General features: G+C 33.1%; 1 non-coding gene across 1 annotated transcript; it reads left to right on the top strand.

Annotated features, from left to right (window-relative positions):
• The first annotated feature begins 697 nt into the window (after window positions 1-697).
• LOC112133683 (U4 spliceosomal RNA) lies at window positions 698-835 on the top strand. Its single transcript, XR_002915300.2, has one exon. It is a non-coding gene; the product is annotated as a U4 spliceosomal RNA (small nuclear RNA).
• The last annotated feature ends 17,561 nt before the right edge of the window (window positions 836-18,396 follow it).

The raw sequence follows: 18,396 nt of genomic DNA on the forward strand, positions 1-18,396 counted from the left end.
TTACTGTGGGAATCAGTTAACTTGTCTTTTATATTTCATTTCCTAAGTGCTAAATGGAGTTTCCCTGGCAAAAGCTGTCTTTTGCTGTCAATATCTGGCTCCCAGTTACATTTGCAGCACAAAGCATTTGAATTGACTGTTACAGTGTAAGATTTCTTGCAGTCTTATTTTTTATACACTTCCTATCTTGTTGTGGAAAAGCAAAGGCCATATACCACAGTAAGAAGGAAGCCTTCTGGGTCGAACCTTTATGTTCTGTTGAAGATTAAAGAATATATATTCACTACTTATGTGACATTCTAATATCTTCATTCTAATCATTAATAATATTGAACTTAACTATCCATAATGTAAAAGTAAATGCAATACCATAGAAATATGTGCTTCTTATGAAATTATGGAGCATTTTTTCTAGTTTATTATATACTTAAATACAGTATACTTTTAAAAGCAAAATGTTATAACATGCACAGAGTGGTATAAGAATAAAATAACGTTTCAATAGAAATTTCCTCTCTCTGAACTTCAATTTATAGATGATAAAGCTAGAAATATGTCAAAACTTTCTAATAAAATCAATGAATTTTCTCTTTTAATCAGTATTATTCAACAAAACAATTCAAAATAACTAACATATGTTTTACAAATATAATAGATTACACAGTGGATTTTTAAACTTGTACAAACAGTTTATAACAGCTTTGCACCTTGGCAGTATTATAGCTAGAGGTTTAGTCAAGAAGTGATTATTGTTAATTGAAAACTTTCCCGATACCTCACCATGATGACCTGTAATATAGTCAACATTGGCAATTTTTGATATTATCCACAGAAACTAAAAAATAGTTTATAACAACAAATGCCAGTTAATATATAAAGCAGAAAGCAATGTTTATATGCCTTGAAACTTGAGTATAATTGATTAAACAAGTATAATAGTGACAAATTATTTAACTTTTACTCAAAAGCTGTGATTTCTGAGCCTTAAAAAAAACATAAATAATAAGTGAAAAAGAAGACTTGTTGCTAAATTATAATTTTTTTTTTTTGGAGGGATCTCACTCTGTTGTCCAGGCTGGAGTACAGTGGCACGATCTCGGCTCACTGCAAACTCTGCCTCCTGGGTTCAAGTGATTCTCACGCCTCAGCCTCCCAAGTAGCTGGGGCTGCAGGCATCTGCCACCACGCTGAGCTAATTTTTGTATTTTTAGTAGAGACAGGGTTTCACCACGTTGGCCAGGCTGGTCTTGAGCTCCTGACCTCGAGTGATCCACCCGCTTCGGCCTCCCAAAATGCTAGGATTACAGGAGTGAGCTTCCACGCCTGGCCTAAACTATTATTCTTAGAAAACTAATTTTAATACGTGGACAATACTGGAAGAAATATAGTAAATGCAAATTAACTTATAAAATTGATAGATGGATTTTAACTAAGAGGAATAAATGTCTAACAGAATGGCACTAAAACCAATTACAATAGACTTCACTTATTTAATAAATAAGATGCATACATTTGAGATTTCTTATGAAGATATAGCAACTACTTTTCAGAAGACATTTTATTCAATTTGATAAGAAAATTTCTGCAGCAAGTTTTAATAGAGTGAGGATAGAAGAAATATTTTAATTCATAGAGTAGAGAGTCACAGCAGTTAAAATTATTTTATGAAGAAAATATAAAATAGCATTTTTTATTTGAACACTAACTTAAGAATAAGGAATGTTAGGCATCATTTAAATTTTTTATACAAATAATAAAATGTCCTACTTTTACCGTTTTAACTAAAGAAAGAAAAAATTGTTTGGGGAAAATAATTACAGAGATGTAGATGGTGACTCAGACCGAAAAATGAGAGACCATCAAATCAGTAAAGAAAATAATTTAGAAACAGACATATAAAGTCACATTCAATACGACCATGCTGAAAAGAAAAGAGAATATGTTTATTTTGTTTTTGAAACAAGGAGCAATTTATACAAAGAAACATGGCAGGTAATATTTGGTCTATGGAAATTTCACCAGAGGCAGTAGGAATGCACAGGTCAGATCAGACCAAGTGTCAGTGCTAGTTAGTTCTTAACAGAAAAAAGTACATGGAAGCAATAAAAATAGAGTGAATGTTAATCTAAGAATGCACATAATGACTACTAGACTAATTTATTCACAAAGGATCACACAAGCAGTGAAATTCAGAGATAAAGCAGAATGCCTGCCAGACACCAAGCTGTTATTAGAAGTGGCAGACATGCAGTGTGTGATTAAAGAAGCAGTAATAGTTGAAATAATTTACTGTGCAAATTTCAGTTACCTGCACTTTCTTCCAGTCTATTAGTAACTGTTTCTAGCAGAACAAAGTCTTAGAATAGGGGACCTGTAAAATTCACTGGTTCTTTACAGCCAGCAAATCAAAGATATGAGAGAGGCTCTTGACACAAACAAATGTACCATTTCATAAACTGACATCTCTATATTGCACATTTTTTCCATTTATACTTTTGAAAACTTTTATATCTGTGTCAGTTAAAATGATTATCAACCTTGGTAACATATTTTTCCTCTTGTTTCAAAATGTACGTAAATCTAGTTTTATATGGCCCACAGAACAGATGTTTATGACCAATAATTTCAATTATCTTGAAAAATAAATGAAAAATGAAATTGATCAAATGGCCAAACACAAAACCTCAAAGTAAATTACATATTTCAAAACCTCGAGGTTCAATTTTGTGCCATAAACATTTATAATTTGGGGTGAATAAATAATTGTAACCTATAAAACAGATTATTTATTGTGATGGTTAATTTTTTTTTTTTTTTTGAGACGGAGTCTTACTCTGTCGCACAGGCTGTAGTGCAGTGGCACGATCTCATTTCACCACAAGCTCCGCCTGCCGGGTTCAAGCGATTCTCCTGCCTCAGCCTCCTGAGTAGCTGGAACTACAGGCGCCCGCCACCACACCCGGCTAATTTTTTTGTATTTTTTTAGTAGAGTCTGGGTTTCACTGTGTTAGCCAGATGGTCTCGATCTCCTGACTTTGTGGTCCACCCACCTTGGCCTCACAAAGTGCTGGGATTACAGACGTGAGCCACCGATGGTTAATTTCATGTGTTGATTTGGTTGGGCCACAGGATGCCTAGATAGCTGGCATTATTTCTAGCTGTGTCTGTGAGGATGTTTCCAAAAGAGACTGATATTTGAATTCTACTTAGGAAAGCAGAGACCTCTCCCAAATGTGGACGAGTGTGATGGTTAATATTGGTGTCAATTTGATTGGATAGAAGGATGCAAAGAATTGTTCCTGGGGTGTGTTTGTGAGGGTGTTGACAAAGGAGATTAACATTCCAGTCAGTGTACAGGCAGAATCACCCTCAACCTGGGTGGGCACCGTCTAATCAGCTGCCAACTTGGCTAGAATAAAGCAGGTAGAAGAAAGTGGAATGGGGAGACTTGCTGGGTCTTCCGGCCTTCATCTTTTTCCTGTGCTGGATGCTGCCTGCCCTGAACATCAGACTCCAAGTTCTTCAGTTTTTGGACTCTTGGACTTACACCAGTGATTTGCCAGGGGCTTTTGGGCCTTTGGCTGCAGACTGAAGGCTTCACTGTCAACTTCCCCATTTTTGAGGTTTTGGGACTCAGACTGGCTTCCTTGCTCCTCAGCTTGCAGAAGGCCTATTGTAGGATTTCGCCTTCTGATAGTGTGAGTCAATTCTGCTAATAAACTCCCCTTCATATATACATATATCTTATTTGTTCTGTCCCTTTAGAGAATTCTGACTAACACAATGTGTATCTTCCAATTTTCTGAGGGCCTGAACAGAACAAAAGAAGGTGAAGAAAGGCTGAATTTTATTTCTGCCTGACTGTGCTGGTACATCAATCTTTTGCTCTCCTTCTGCACTCCTGAATGGGCCTGCAGATGGAGACTGGAATCTACACCATTGGTTCTCCAGCTCTTAAATCTTCAAATTACACTACTGGGTTTTCTGGGTCTCCAGCTTACAGACAGCAGATAATGGGAATTCTCAGTGTCAAAATTGTGTGAATCAATATCTATAATAAATGTCACATACCTATATCCTATTGGTTCTGTTTCCCTGTAAATCTCTGACTAATCTATTTGCTAAAGTAACCTTAAATCATACTAGAGATTTAGGTAACTCAAAGTAATATAGACAGCCACGACCATTCAGTGGGGAAAGGACTGTATTTTTAGCAGATGTATTAGGCAAACTAGACATACTCATGAAAAAGAGAATGAAGCTGGACCCTTACTTTGCACAGTATACGAAATTTAACTGAAAATGGAACCAAAACTCTTAACGATAACACAAAGGAAAATTTTCATGAAGTTAAATTTGGCAACCATTTCTAAGATATAAAGCAAAATTTTTAGCAAAATTTAAACTTTTGTGCATCTAAGAACACTATGGGCAGAGTGAAAATGCAACCCATGAAATGGGAGAAAATATTTGAAAATTATGTATTGGATGAGAACTTAATATCCAGAGTATATAAAGATCCCCTCTATTGCAATAAAAATAGCAAAATGAATTTAAAAATGAGCAAAAACCTGAATTGATATTTCTCCAAAGGAGATCTAAAAATGGCAAATAAACACATGTAAAACTGCACTATCTCACTGATCATTGACGAAATTCAAACCAATTGCACAACAAGATACCACTTCACACTCATTAGAATATTAGAATAGCTGTTATAAACAAAACAAAACAGATCATATTGGGACGCTTGTGCATGGTTGGTGAAAATGTAAAATGGTACAGCTACTATAGAAAATGGTATGGCAGTTTATTAAAAATTGAAACTTAGAGTTCTTATATAATCCATTTATTTCATATTGGAGTATATGCCCAAGGACTTGAACAGACATGTCTGTATGTATATCCATGTTTCATGTTTACCAACATTTATAGCAGCATTATTTAAAGTAGCCAGAAGGTGAAAGTAAGCTGAGTGTTCATCAGTGGATAAATGGGTAGACAAAATGTATTATATACATACAGTGAAATATTTTTTCAGCAAGAAAAAGGAAGGGAACTTTAACATATATTATAACATGAATGAATCTTGAGCCATTATGCTAAGTGAAATAAACCAGCCACAAAAGACCAACTTGCATAACTCCACTTATATGAGTTACCTCAGGTGGTGAAATTTATAGAGCCAAAACAAAATGTTGGCAACCAGGGGCTTGGGGAGGGAGAAATGAAGAGTGATTTTTAATGGGTCCAGATTTCAACCTGAGAGATGCAAAAAAAGTCCTAAAGATGAATAGTGGTAATGGCTGTACAAGAATGTGGATATAGTTATTACCACTAACTACAGTCATAAAAAAGATTAAAATAATAAATTTTGTTATGAATATTTTACTACAATAAAAAATAAAAAAAATCATAAAGCATTGATCATAGAATTGTGTTGATGAACTTATCTTGTATAAATAAGTACCATTTTTACAAGAAGGCATAAAAGAGGAAAAAGAGGAAAGTGTTATGTATTAGAAAAAGTATGTTGGTATTAATCAGAACTAGATTCCTTTATTGTAAGGGACAAAGTGAAATGTCCAGGCCAGCAACAACAAATACATATGCACACAAAACCAAACCAAAAAAAAAAAAAAAAAAAAAAAAGAAACCACCACCACCAACAACAAAAACTTCAAAAGTAAATTAAAACAAGAAAAAGTAAATCAAAATTCTATGGTAGAAAAAATATATTTTACAGAAGGCATAAATTGAAAAGGGCAAAAGAAATATAGAAAAAATAATAGATGTAAATCTTATCAGTAATTACATTAAACATAAATAGATTAAACATTCCAATTTTTAGTGGGAGATACTTGAAGAATGGATAAAAATTCTATGATCAATCTATAGGCTGTCTACCATAGACACATTTTAGGTCTTCAGATACAAGTCAGGTGAAAGAAAAAGAACAGGAAAAGATGTACAATGTAAACAGTAAAAATAAGAGCTAAGATTGCTATACTAATAGTTGACAACCTAGACTTTAAATATAAGTGAGTTACTAGAGACAGAGAACAGTTTACAACAATAAAATCGTTAATCCATTAAGAAGACATGTCAATAATAAAACTTTACATACATAATAAAACAGCCTCACAATACATGGAAACAGGAACTAACAGACCTAAGACAAGGGATAGACAAATCATCATTGGTGTCATTAATATTCAGTTTCAAGCATGGATAAAACTACTACACAAAACATCAACAAGAAAATAGAACACTTAAACAAAACTATAAACCCATTATGTACCACTGTCAAACATTTAATGAATAATTAACACAACTCCTACAAAAACTCTTTCAAAAAAATTAGAAGAAAAGAAATTGCCCTCCAATTTATGAGAACAGAATTACCCTAATTTCAAAACCAGACAGTGGCAGCATATAAAGAAGAAATTACAGAAAGCTGTATCTAACAAACAAAGGAACAAAAATGATTGTAAAAATATTTGCAAAAAATGCAAATCTATGACAAAAATAAGCATACATCATGACAAGTGAGTTTATTTCAGGAAGGCAAAATTTAACATTCAAAAATTAATCACCATAATTTTCCATATTAAAAGAATAAAAGAAAAAAGTATGTAAATCTCATGATATACAAGCAAGACATTTCAAAAAAATTAAACACTCATACTAAAAGCATGAAAAAACAGGAGTTGGAGAGAACACCTCAAAACTAAAAATGAGTATCTGTGAAAAATATTCACCTGTTACCATATTTAATTGTAAAAAATAGAATACCATGGAAAGGCAAAAATTTTCTTTCTCAGAACTTCCATTCAACAATGTACTAAAGGTCCTTTATGTTGCATTTAAATAAGAAAAAAAAGTAAAAGGCATCCTGATCAGATACTAGAAAGTAAAACTATTAGCAGTTAAAATGATCATGTATATACAAAATATAAGGAATCCGCTAATACTATTATAATTACTAAGTGAGTTCAGGAAGTTTTCAGAATATAAGATCAATGTACAAAAAAACAACTATAGCTCTATACATCAGCAAGTGGACAATCTGAAAATGAAATTAAGAAATGATTTTATTTACAAGAGCATCAGCAAAAATAGGAACAAAGTTAACAAAAGAATTGCAAGACTCATATAGTGAACTACAAAACGTTGAAGAAAATTAAAGAAGAACTAAACAAATGGGAAAACACCCATATCATGGAATAAAAGACTTCTTGAAAACTACTGAGAGTAGATTTTGTGTTCTCATCACAATAATTATAACTTTGTGAATTAATGTATATGGTAATTAGCTAAATTTAGCCATTCCACAATGTGCGTGTGTATATATTTTTAAACATCATATTGAACACAACAAATGCATACAATTTTATCTGTCAATTAAAAAAGCAAAATAAAAGTAAAAAGAAAGACTACAGTTAAATGGGCGATACTCCTGAAACTTCTTACAGATTCAACATAATGGTTATGAAATCTCAACTGGCTTTTTTTTTTTTTAGAAATTGGCAAGCTAATCATAAAATTTATATATGTGTGTGTGTGTGTGTGTGTGTGTGTGTGTGTGTGTGAGCAAAGAACTCAGAATAGGTAAAACCCATTTTTTTAAAATGTAAGAGGATTCATAATTTTTGATTTCCAAATTTATTAGCAATCCAAAATATTCATGACAGTGTTACATCGACATAAGTAGAGACATATAGATTAAGAGAATTTTTTTTTAAATTTATAAATAAACTTTACATTTATGACCAATAATTTTCAACAAGGTTGCCATGAGATGTCAATGTGTAAAAAGCAGTCTTTATAACAAATTGCACTGGGAAAACTGTATTATCAATGGGTAAAAGAATGTACGGGTCCTCAGTACTTCATATCAGAAATTAACTCAAAATAGATTAAGACCTACATACGTAACTTAAAATTATAAACCAATTATAAGACAACATAGAATTAAATCTTCCTGGTGGGTCTTGGGTAAGGCAATCATTCTTCAATGTGAAAAAAACCATGAGTGACAAAAGATAAAGCAGATAAATTGAATCTCCTTGAAATTAAAAATGTTTCTACTTCAAAGTACGCTATCAAGAAAGTGAAAAGACAACCTCCAAAATGAAAGAAAAGATTAGCAAATTGTAGTTCTAATGGGCGACTTATAAGTCAGTATTATATAAAAGAATTTTACAATTCAGCAATAAGATAAATAACACAAATAAAACTGACAATTTAAATAAACAATTTTCTAAAGAAGGTAAACAAATTAACAATAAGTACAAAAAAGGATACTCAGACTCGTTAGTCACCTAAATAATGCAAGCCAAATAAGAATGAGGTTTACTTATTTATTGTTTCTTTACCTCCAGCAAATGGCTAAAATAAAATGGCAAACAATGATAAGTATCAGCGCAGATGTAGAAAAATGAACTGAGTGAACACAAACTCTCATTCATTGACGGTGTGTGAAATGGTACAACCTCTTTAGAAAGAGTTTTTCAGTTCCTCATATTGTCTATGTGTAACAGAGTTACCATAGCTCAGCCAATTCGACTCCTAGTTATATAACCAAAAGGACTAACAATGTGTGTTCACAAAAAATTACACATTAATGATCATAGTGGCATTACTCACAATAGCCAAAAAATGTTAAAAATCCGCATGTCCATTAACTGACTAACGCATAAACAGAACGTGGCATATCCAAACAGTGAAATACTATTTGGCTATAAAGAGGAATCGAGTAACAACGCAGATTAAACATGAATGACCTTGAAAATATGTTAAATGAGGTAAACCAGTTGTAAAAGACCTATATGATTTCATTTATGTGTATTGTCTAGAAAAGGACACTGCAGTTCAGATTCTCCCTCTTCCCAATTCTTTTTGTCTCACCTTTCACCTTTCAAATCTTCCCTCCTGCATGCAAAGTCTCAGAGTCTTTCCCAGGTTACCCAACTGTCTCATTAATTCACTTTTCCAGAATAAATAAATAGGAAGTATGCTCATAATTTATACACTAAAATAGTCTGTTACCTTTGTCTGTTATTTAATCTCAGAGATAAGACAATAAGGTAAAGTACAGCACTGTATGGTGCATGATAGTAACACTACAACGATATTATATAAAAGTAGTTTTAGTGCATACAAAATTGGAAATATTCTAGTTCGTGACTCACTTAACAAACATTAGAGGTAAAAAAATAAAGAGAAGAACAAGACGAAGGAAGAAATATTAATGCAAGGGAAAGAAATGGAAGATGAGAGAGAGGCAATGTGGGAAAGAAGAAAGCAAAGAAACAGGAAAGGAAAAGAAGGAGGAAAGAAGGAAGAAAAGAGGATGGGAGGGAAGGTAGGAAGGAAAATAGGTAAATGCAAAATACTCAAAGACTTTGTTTTGGTTTGATTTAGTTTGGTGTTTGGCTCAGGTTAAAATTTTTCTCTATTTGTTAATTAGGCACCAGCAGAAAGACAATGAATTATATCCCCAGGTATCTGAAGAAATCATTAAGGAAATAATGCAAAAATAAGAATGTCACAATAGCTGAAGGACAGATTAATGTGCTGCAAGTCAACAAATCCACAAGATTTGGGTTATTATTTCTATAAGCCAAAAACTGTTGTAACATCATTTTTTCATTATGTTAGTGTCTAATTTCTTTAGGCTGAAAAACACCATTCAAACAAATATGTATCTCTTGAGAGAATTATAGGAGTGTGAAGTGAGCTTAGAAGAATTTACCTCAAATATTAAGAAATCAGTTATTTTGTCTTATGTTCATCTTTCAGTAAATTATTTCTTTGTAATTAGAAAGTGAATGAAAGAAAAAAAAAGGATAGAAAAGGAAATAACTAAGTACCTGGAAATTTTGGAGGGATGGTCAATTACCTCAAATTTTAATTGTGTGATGTAAAACTTATTAGGGGAGCATAGGCTTTCTAAATAGAAGTTAACACTTTTCTAATGATTTAATATTCAATGAAATAAACAGTCCTAAAATTTGTCCTGTGACTGTGAGTACTTTTTATAAAAGCAGTGTTGCCTCCTTCTGGGATAGTCCAATATATGAGCTTAAGATTTGTTCTTTTGAGTTTTGTACTTTGACCTAGACACATGGTACATGTTTTACCAATATTATAAATTTAGTGCTCACACATTGCTAAGAGATAATTTCTACCTTGCATTATCAACATGAAATCTGGGGCTCAGAGAGTTTTTGTTGGGAATTGTTCTTGACTATCATGTCTTTAATCTCATTATTACATTGCTTCTTGAAAGGATATTTGTGCCTGATAACTCCCACTGTGAAAAAAAAGACAAATGAAACAAAAACCACATGAAACTACAATCAGTTATTCATGTGGCAATCTATAGATATTTAAAGAAAACGTCTAGGTCTCCTCCCCCCTGGAATATCTTTGTACTCTGTGCTGTAAACCAGCCTACTTGACAGCCAATATCGTACAGTTTTTTGTTGTTATTTGTTTTGTTTTGTTTTTGAGACAGAGTTTTGCTCTGTCACTCAGGCTGGAATGCAGTGGCACAATCTTGGCTCACTGCACCCTCCAGCTCCCAGGTTCAAGTGATTCTCCTGCCTCAGCCTCTTAAGTAGCTGGGATTACAGGTGTGCACCAGCACACCCAGCTAATTATTATTATTATTATTATTATTATTATTATTGTTCTGTATTTTTAGTAGAGAGGGGATTTTGCCATGTTGGCCAGGCTGACCTCAAACTTCTGGCCTTAGCTGAACCACTTGCATTGGCCTCTCCATATTCTGGGTGTCATACAGTTTTAAGTTCTCATACTGTTCATGTCCCTGAGTGCCCTTCTTGTCCTCGTACACACACTTTCAAGTTTGTTAGTGTAACTCTTTGAGCATAGTATAAATATGGACGTAGTATATTTGTTGTGACTGAAATATCATAGACTATAGATAAAATGCTTTGAGTATATGCAAATCCTTCAACACAGAACCTGAGAAAAATGTGGGCACAGAAAGGAATCTGTACTTGAATTACAATCTAAGCTTAAAATGATTGCATTATTATATGTCAGATAAAAATAAGGTATTGTTTTACTTAACTAATTTAAATGTTTAATTATGTCAGAACTTGAAAATCATATACCCTGCTTCCTCACAAAGTGCTATAAGATACTTCTGCTCATGTGCCTCTGGCAGCTGTGGCTGTGTATTTGCACTGCCACTGTAGGAGTCTGATATTGTAATCTGAGTAAGGTACACGTTGAGCCTCTGGGAGCCCACCAGAACTGCCTCACTGCAATATATTCTCTATAACTGGTGAATGTGTTGTGTCAGGAGCAGCTGAATTATTCAATTATTCCTCATCTGCTCTCTCTAAAAGGCTGATCTTGCTCCTGATGACATTACTGACAGTTTAGGAAAAAGATCTGTGAGGTCAAGCAGGTGCCTTGCCCCTGATAATATGTAGCCTACGTGTCCTTCAGCCTGTACTTGGGTATTCTGGCTTAGCAATTCTGAATCGTGTTAATCTTCAAAGTCTAACGTGTCTGCAATATAGTGTAGCTCGTTTCATTACTCAAGGATGAGCACTTTTTGTTTCCAGATGACAGCAAACTTTTATTGAGCTTAGTCTTAAGACTGTTTTAAGTGCTTTCAATGGAATTCTTTCTATAATGTTTTCATACCTTTATGAGGTAATATGGTGGCCACAAGAGTGCATCTCATAAACTCTCAACTACAGAGAGGATAGTTGATTCAGGGCCTAGCTGCTCCAATTTGAAAAACGTCTCGGAAATTATGTTATGTCTTCGCTTGCTTAGGGTGCTCCTGGCACTGATTGAGTCCAGCTGGGATACTACTGCAGACCCATTAGTGCGAGACTTCAGACACCTCTGACAGCTGTGTTTGGCTTGCAGACTCACCAATGGCCTTGTGGCAAGTTTCTACTTTGCATAGATGTTAATATACGTGCCCAATCTGTTTTAATTTTTTTCTTCTCTCAGTGCCATAATCCAATTGTTTAGATGACTGCTCCCGAAAACTTACAGTTTCTAACTTCCTTGCATGTTTAAATCATCTTGGTATCTGCTTCTTTGATTAATCAAACCAGTACAAGCATACACTACTATTAGTCCAAATTTTATATCATAGTGGAAATTAGGATAAATAATTTGTCCAAGATCATTGACATAGGAAGTTACAGATCTGGGTTTGCATTAAATCTTCTAAAGTAGAATCCTCTTAAGCCTGATCAACTTACTCATTGCAATAGTAAGTTCTAGAAAACAGTACATGTTAGTTAAACCTCAGAATCTCAACACAGATTGAAAGCTTTTGCATCTCCTACATTGAGTTAGGGCTTTCAGTGATCACATGTCGACAGGAAGACGTCATGTGGGTAAAAGGAGTCTGTAATTTTAATGTGTTGAATAAAGGGCATATATAGTCATTTAGGCTTATTTAAGATAGGTGTGTCTTTAGGTATTTATTTATTTAAACATCCCTTTAAAAATATTTGAATTGCAACTCTATTTAGTAAATATATCATTTAAACAAATTCATAGTTTACTAATTTACAAGATACTTAAAATTTCTACTCATCACTGAAGTTTTCTTTTAAAATAAAATAATAACATCTGTTCCATTACTTTTTAAAATATTTATTTTTAATTAATTAATTAATTAATATTTTGAGACTGGGTCTCCCTGTTACTCAACCTGGAGTGCAGTGGTGGCATCTCAGCTCACTGCTGCCTTGACCACCAAGCGTCACACCATTCACCCACCTCAGCCTCTCAAGTAGCTGGAACCACAGGTATGTGCACCGTGCCTGGCTAATTTTCTAATTTTTAATTTTTTTGTAGAGAGTGATCTCACTCTGTTGTCCAGGCTGATCTCAAACTCCTGAGCTCAAGTGATTCTTTAACCTCAGCCACCGAAAATGCTGGAATTACAGGCATGAGACACTCAGACCACCTGTTCTGTTCCTTTTTGTTACCGAATTAAAAGCAAGACAAACTTATTAGGGTGCTCACCCAATGCGTACTAAAAATTTCCAAATGGTTGTAATGTAAAAGGTATTTTTCCTTCAAGATAGTCAACTTCATAAAAAAGAAGTAACTTTTATTATGAGTTTATGCTTATGAGAGCACGTTCAGAGAATCACAGAACTATGGTAATGTCAGTGATTCAAGAGGAACTGTAGAAGAGGTGTTGTGTTTTAACTAAATATTCTTTAGATCAGTTATGCTCATAACCCGTCAGATCCCTCACCAAAAATTTTTATGGGTATTATGCTATAGGGACATTTGTTATACATTGCTTCTTCTGACTAGCACTCCCCTAAATAACTGGAGAAATACTGCTCTGAACTAGAGTGTAAATTTTAAATGAGGATAAATGCTCATTGAAAAGAAACATTTACAACGTTTAAATGAGAATATATGTTCATTGAAAAGAAACATTTAACTTTTATTTATCAATATTGTCAATTTCGTATATTAATTATACTGATCTGTAAAATCAATACTTTTTTTAAAAATAAATAAAATGGTATTCAGACTAAAGGATTCAGGATCTGGGAACTACATTAAATATTTAGTGGACGAGTAAGGATTACAGCAAGGATAATTGGAGACATTAGTCATTTCGCTGGCAAGATCTGATTGAAACATGAAAATAAATAATACATTTTCCTTTCTTTTACCTTCGATGTTTAATCACTTTAACAAATTTTGTAATTACCTGAAGCTTAATACTAGAAAACAAAAACAAATATAAGAAACAAAAATAAAGTGTAGGGAGGAAACCTGAAAGCTATTCACACAAAGCTAGACCATTAGTAGGCTGAATAAATAACTCAGTAAACTTTTATCAAACATTTTCTCATGCATTGACAATAACTGTGGAATCTTTGACAAGGTAGTGCTCTTTAGAAAAAAATGTTCTAATATTTATTTACAGTTGATTGCCATTTTACTGCTTTAATGTATTTTTGTGTTTCTTCACGGGTGAATGACCTGAGTTACTTGGAGAGCAATAGTGTTCGCATTTGTACTCCTCAGCACTTAAAAAATATAAGCATATCTGAGTCCATTAGCAAGCTTCGATTTATGGCTTCTGAGACTGTATTATTTTCAACAAATGATGTTGGATAAAAATCTATGAATTTACATAATGGAATCTATAAATGTAATGGATTAACTACATTAATGTATTTGTTGTAGTAATTTGATTTTTCCTTCTAGATGAAAAAAGTGTTTTAAATTTTCCTTTAAAAGATATTATTAATCATATTGACTTTGTGGCTAAACATCCTGTCAGATCAATTTACCGTTGAAGATAAAAATGTCTTATATTTGAGACTCAAAGATAAAAAAAGCCATAAGTATTTCTAAAAGATTGCCTTGAATATAAAGAGATATATAGGGTATAAAATACATCAATGGGAAGTAAAAAAAAAAGGCATACTACATCATTTGTAACAACTGAAACAAAAAGTAATATAATGTTAAATCCAAAATGAAAATATAATATGTATGCACAGTCTTATAAGAGCATTACTGGACTTATATTTTTTACATTTGTGAACAAAAACATAATTTCAAAGGTAGAAGGCAATGTTTTTAATAAATGAGGTTGTAAAATAAAAATTTATTGGCTTTATTGCTGTCTAGTTTTGCAATAGCTTGTTTCATAATAACATTTCCTTTGAAACTATATTAATTTAATTTTAGTTATCTGAATTCTAGGAAACATATTTTCTCTGATAGTTATAGATATCTGAATGTTATTAGGAAACTATATATATATACACATATACATGACTTTGAGTTTGTAAATGGCTAATTAAACACATAACATTACTTCTTTACTGGTCAACATTGAAAAATTATGAAATAATATAAAAATAAAATTAAAATGCAGCAATGCAGAAAAGGAAAGTGAGGCAGCAGCATATCCAAATATTTAGGAGGTTCTGCATGGCATACAAAGAATAAAAGTTTTACAATAAAATTCAACGGAGCTGAGAAAAACACAAGCACATTCAGATGAAAATGAGAATCTCAAAAATTGCCAGTTTTTTCCTAGTGTGGCTCCAAATACGGAGGTATCGGAAGTTAGGGAGTGTGGACTATACAGGTAATTAATTGCAGAACAGGAGAACAGCTTTAGTGGACCAATGTTCTCAGAAAAAGTGTTTTCTGATTTAAATACATAAAAAGCTCTTTCAGGTAAAATTTATAACAAAATGATGTTGAGACTAAAGAATATGATAGTTTCCAAGGTAACTTAAACCACCAATGGAGAGAAGAAACTTATAATTCCAAATGTACACTAAAAATACAGACAAATATAAATAAATAATATGTATTTATTTTCTATTACTGCAAAATTAATTACCACAAATGTAGTGGCTTCAAATAACATCTGCTTGTTATATCACATTTCTGCAAGGTAGAAGTCGAAATGGCTCTCCTCAGCCTAGGGTCTCTTGAGGTAAAATCAGTATGTCACCAGCCTGGCCATTCTCAAGTCTCTGGAGGACAATCCACATCCATTCATTCTGGTTTATGGCAGAATCCATTTTGCTAATCCAGAAATCAGCAGAATGAAATACATACATACATACATACATACATACATACATGTTAATAATCAGACTGTTTATGTAAAAGAGTAAATAAATAAATAGAATCAAAGAGAAATTACAGATAAATAAAACAATCTCATTTGTAAATAGCCAAGACTTTTATAAATTAAATATACTTGTGACATACACACACACACACACACACACACATACACAGAGACTAAATGAAACATAAAAGAAAGCAGCTGAAATCCAAATATGTTGAGATCAGAGAACAAGTCAATAGATTATTTTAGAATTAATGATAAACTAAAAATGGAAAGTAAATAGTATTTAAAATGGCTGGAAGTTCCCACTAATCAAACAGAGATTTCAGAATGTGAGAAATATACTGTAATTGAAGAAATGTGAGAATAAATTGAAAAGATACACAGCAAATAGAAAAGTAATAAAATCCCATTGATGAAGGAATACTCAAACCTTCAGGCTGAAAAATTCACTTGGTGACAATAAAATAAAATGACTAATACTATTTATATTTTGAGAAAATATTTTCTCTCAGAATAAAACAAATCTTATAAACTTTTGCAATCAAGCACACAAAAAGCAGTCAACACTGGTTGTCTAAAAGGTCAATAGAATAAGGTCAGCAAAAGAGTCTCATTTGTAATAAAAGATAATAATAGGAAAAAAGTCAGCATTTTTAATGTTTTAGAAATATTCTAAATTTAGAAAAAAATACACTTAGAAAAATGTTTTTATTTAGAATTTTTAACAATAAAAGTATTTTCAATTATTGAAAAATTTAGAAAGTTTAGGGCTCAATATATCTCTGGAAAATAAGACATTTGATAATTTATCCCAGCAAATAATAAACTAAAATATAAGAAGAAGTAAGGCATTTGACATAGAACAAAATTTGAATAATATAAAACTGTATAGGATATAAACTTTTATATTTATTAATAAGATATTTCTTCTTAAGGTGGTAGTTGAGACAAGATTCTTTGAAAATGTAACAGTATTATATATGCAATGTATATATACACATTGTATATACATACTTATATACATATATACATTATATACACATACACATGCATCATACATACATATATACATTATATGCACATATATGCATTATATATACATATATACATTATATATGTTATACATTATATATACATATATACATACATCTATACACACATATATATGTATATGTAATTTTTGAGATGGAGTCTCTGTCTCCCCAGGCTGGAGGGCAGTACCATCATTGCAGCTCACTGCAACCTCCGCCTCCCAGGTTAAAATTATTCTCTTGCCTCAGCCTCCTGAGTAGCTGGGACTACAGGCAATCCACTACACTCTGCTAATTTTTGTATTTTTAGTAGAGATGGGTTTTCACCATGTTGGCCAGGCTGGTCTTGAACTCCTGACCTCAGGTGAGCCACCCTTCTCAACCTCCAACAGTACTGGGATTACAGGCCTGAGCCATCATGTCCGGCCATAATAACATATGAAGTGATACTCATATACATTAAAAATTATATCTACTTCAGCAAAACACAGGAAGCAGTGGTAGTCAAGAGACAGCCATGAAATTATGCCTAATAATAATTTCTCATGGGTCTAGGTTTTAATTATTGCCTAACTGTAGACATCAATAGCTTAAAAATTTGCTTACTTAAAAAATGTGGCCAGGCATGGTGGCTCACAGCTGTAATCCCAACACTTTGGGAGGCCAATCACAAGGTCGGGAGATCAAGACCATCTTGGCCAACATGGTGAAACTCCATCTCTACCAAAAATACAAAAATTAGCTGGGTGAGGTGGCACATGCCTGTAATCCCAGATACTCAAGGGCCAAGGCACGAGAATCGCTTGAACCCAGGAGGTGGAGGTTGCAGTGAGACGAGATCGTGCCACTGCACTCTAGCCTGGCCACAGAGCAACACTCTGTTGGAAAAAAAAAAAAAATCTTAATATTAAAATAATTAAGGGAATGAATTCAGAGAATCAATTAAGTAATTGAGGGCATAATATTGGCCTCCAACTTGAGCAGAACCTAGCCAGTTCTTTATGTGGAAGGTGCCTGAAAACCACCCTGTGTGGCGCAATAAGAAGAACATTAAGCTATTGATCAAGCAGACTGTGGAAAGGTGAATGCAGAAGTCATTTGTCATCCTTGGCATTGTGTTAATGGAAGTTTTGTCTACACAAAGAGGACAGACATTGTTCTACCAGAGTAAGGGAAGAACAGGATGTCTGAGAGCTAGTCCAGGAACGTGTCCTTTGGTTTCTAGGTCTCAAAGAAGAGTAAATGTTATTCATGAATGCCTTAAACTGGAAGTGTGTAAACGACGTGTGTGTGTGTGTGTGTGTGTGTGTGTGTGTTTTCCCACACCATGCAGCATGAAAGCTACTGTTTCTGCTTTTAAAAACATAGTAGAAATCGGTATCTATAGAGACCTAACTGCCTGCTATGCTTACAAATATTCATATATTTTGAACCCATGATTTCTAAATTGGTATGGTAATTTATAGAATTATAAATGCTAACCAATCTCTTATCATGGTAAAAGGCCGCCTTCAGCATATGTATATACTGAAGAGGATAGCTAAAAGTTGGTGGAATAACATAGATAATCGCATTGTGCGAAAGCATTATTCCTTACTACCCTTTAAATTGAGAAGGAGAAACATACCTGGCTTTTACATTTTCTGGTTAAATAAAATATCATATTTTGGGCTATCTCCATGATAGCTAACAGATGTGAGGATTATAATAATTGGAGAG

This window comes from Pongo abelii, chromosome 4, assembly GCF_028885655.2.
Source record: "Pongo abelii isolate AG06213 chromosome 4, NHGRI_mPonAbe1-v2.0_pri, whole genome shotgun sequence".
NCBI lineage: Eukaryota > Metazoa > Chordata > Mammalia > Primates > Hominidae > Pongo > Pongo abelii.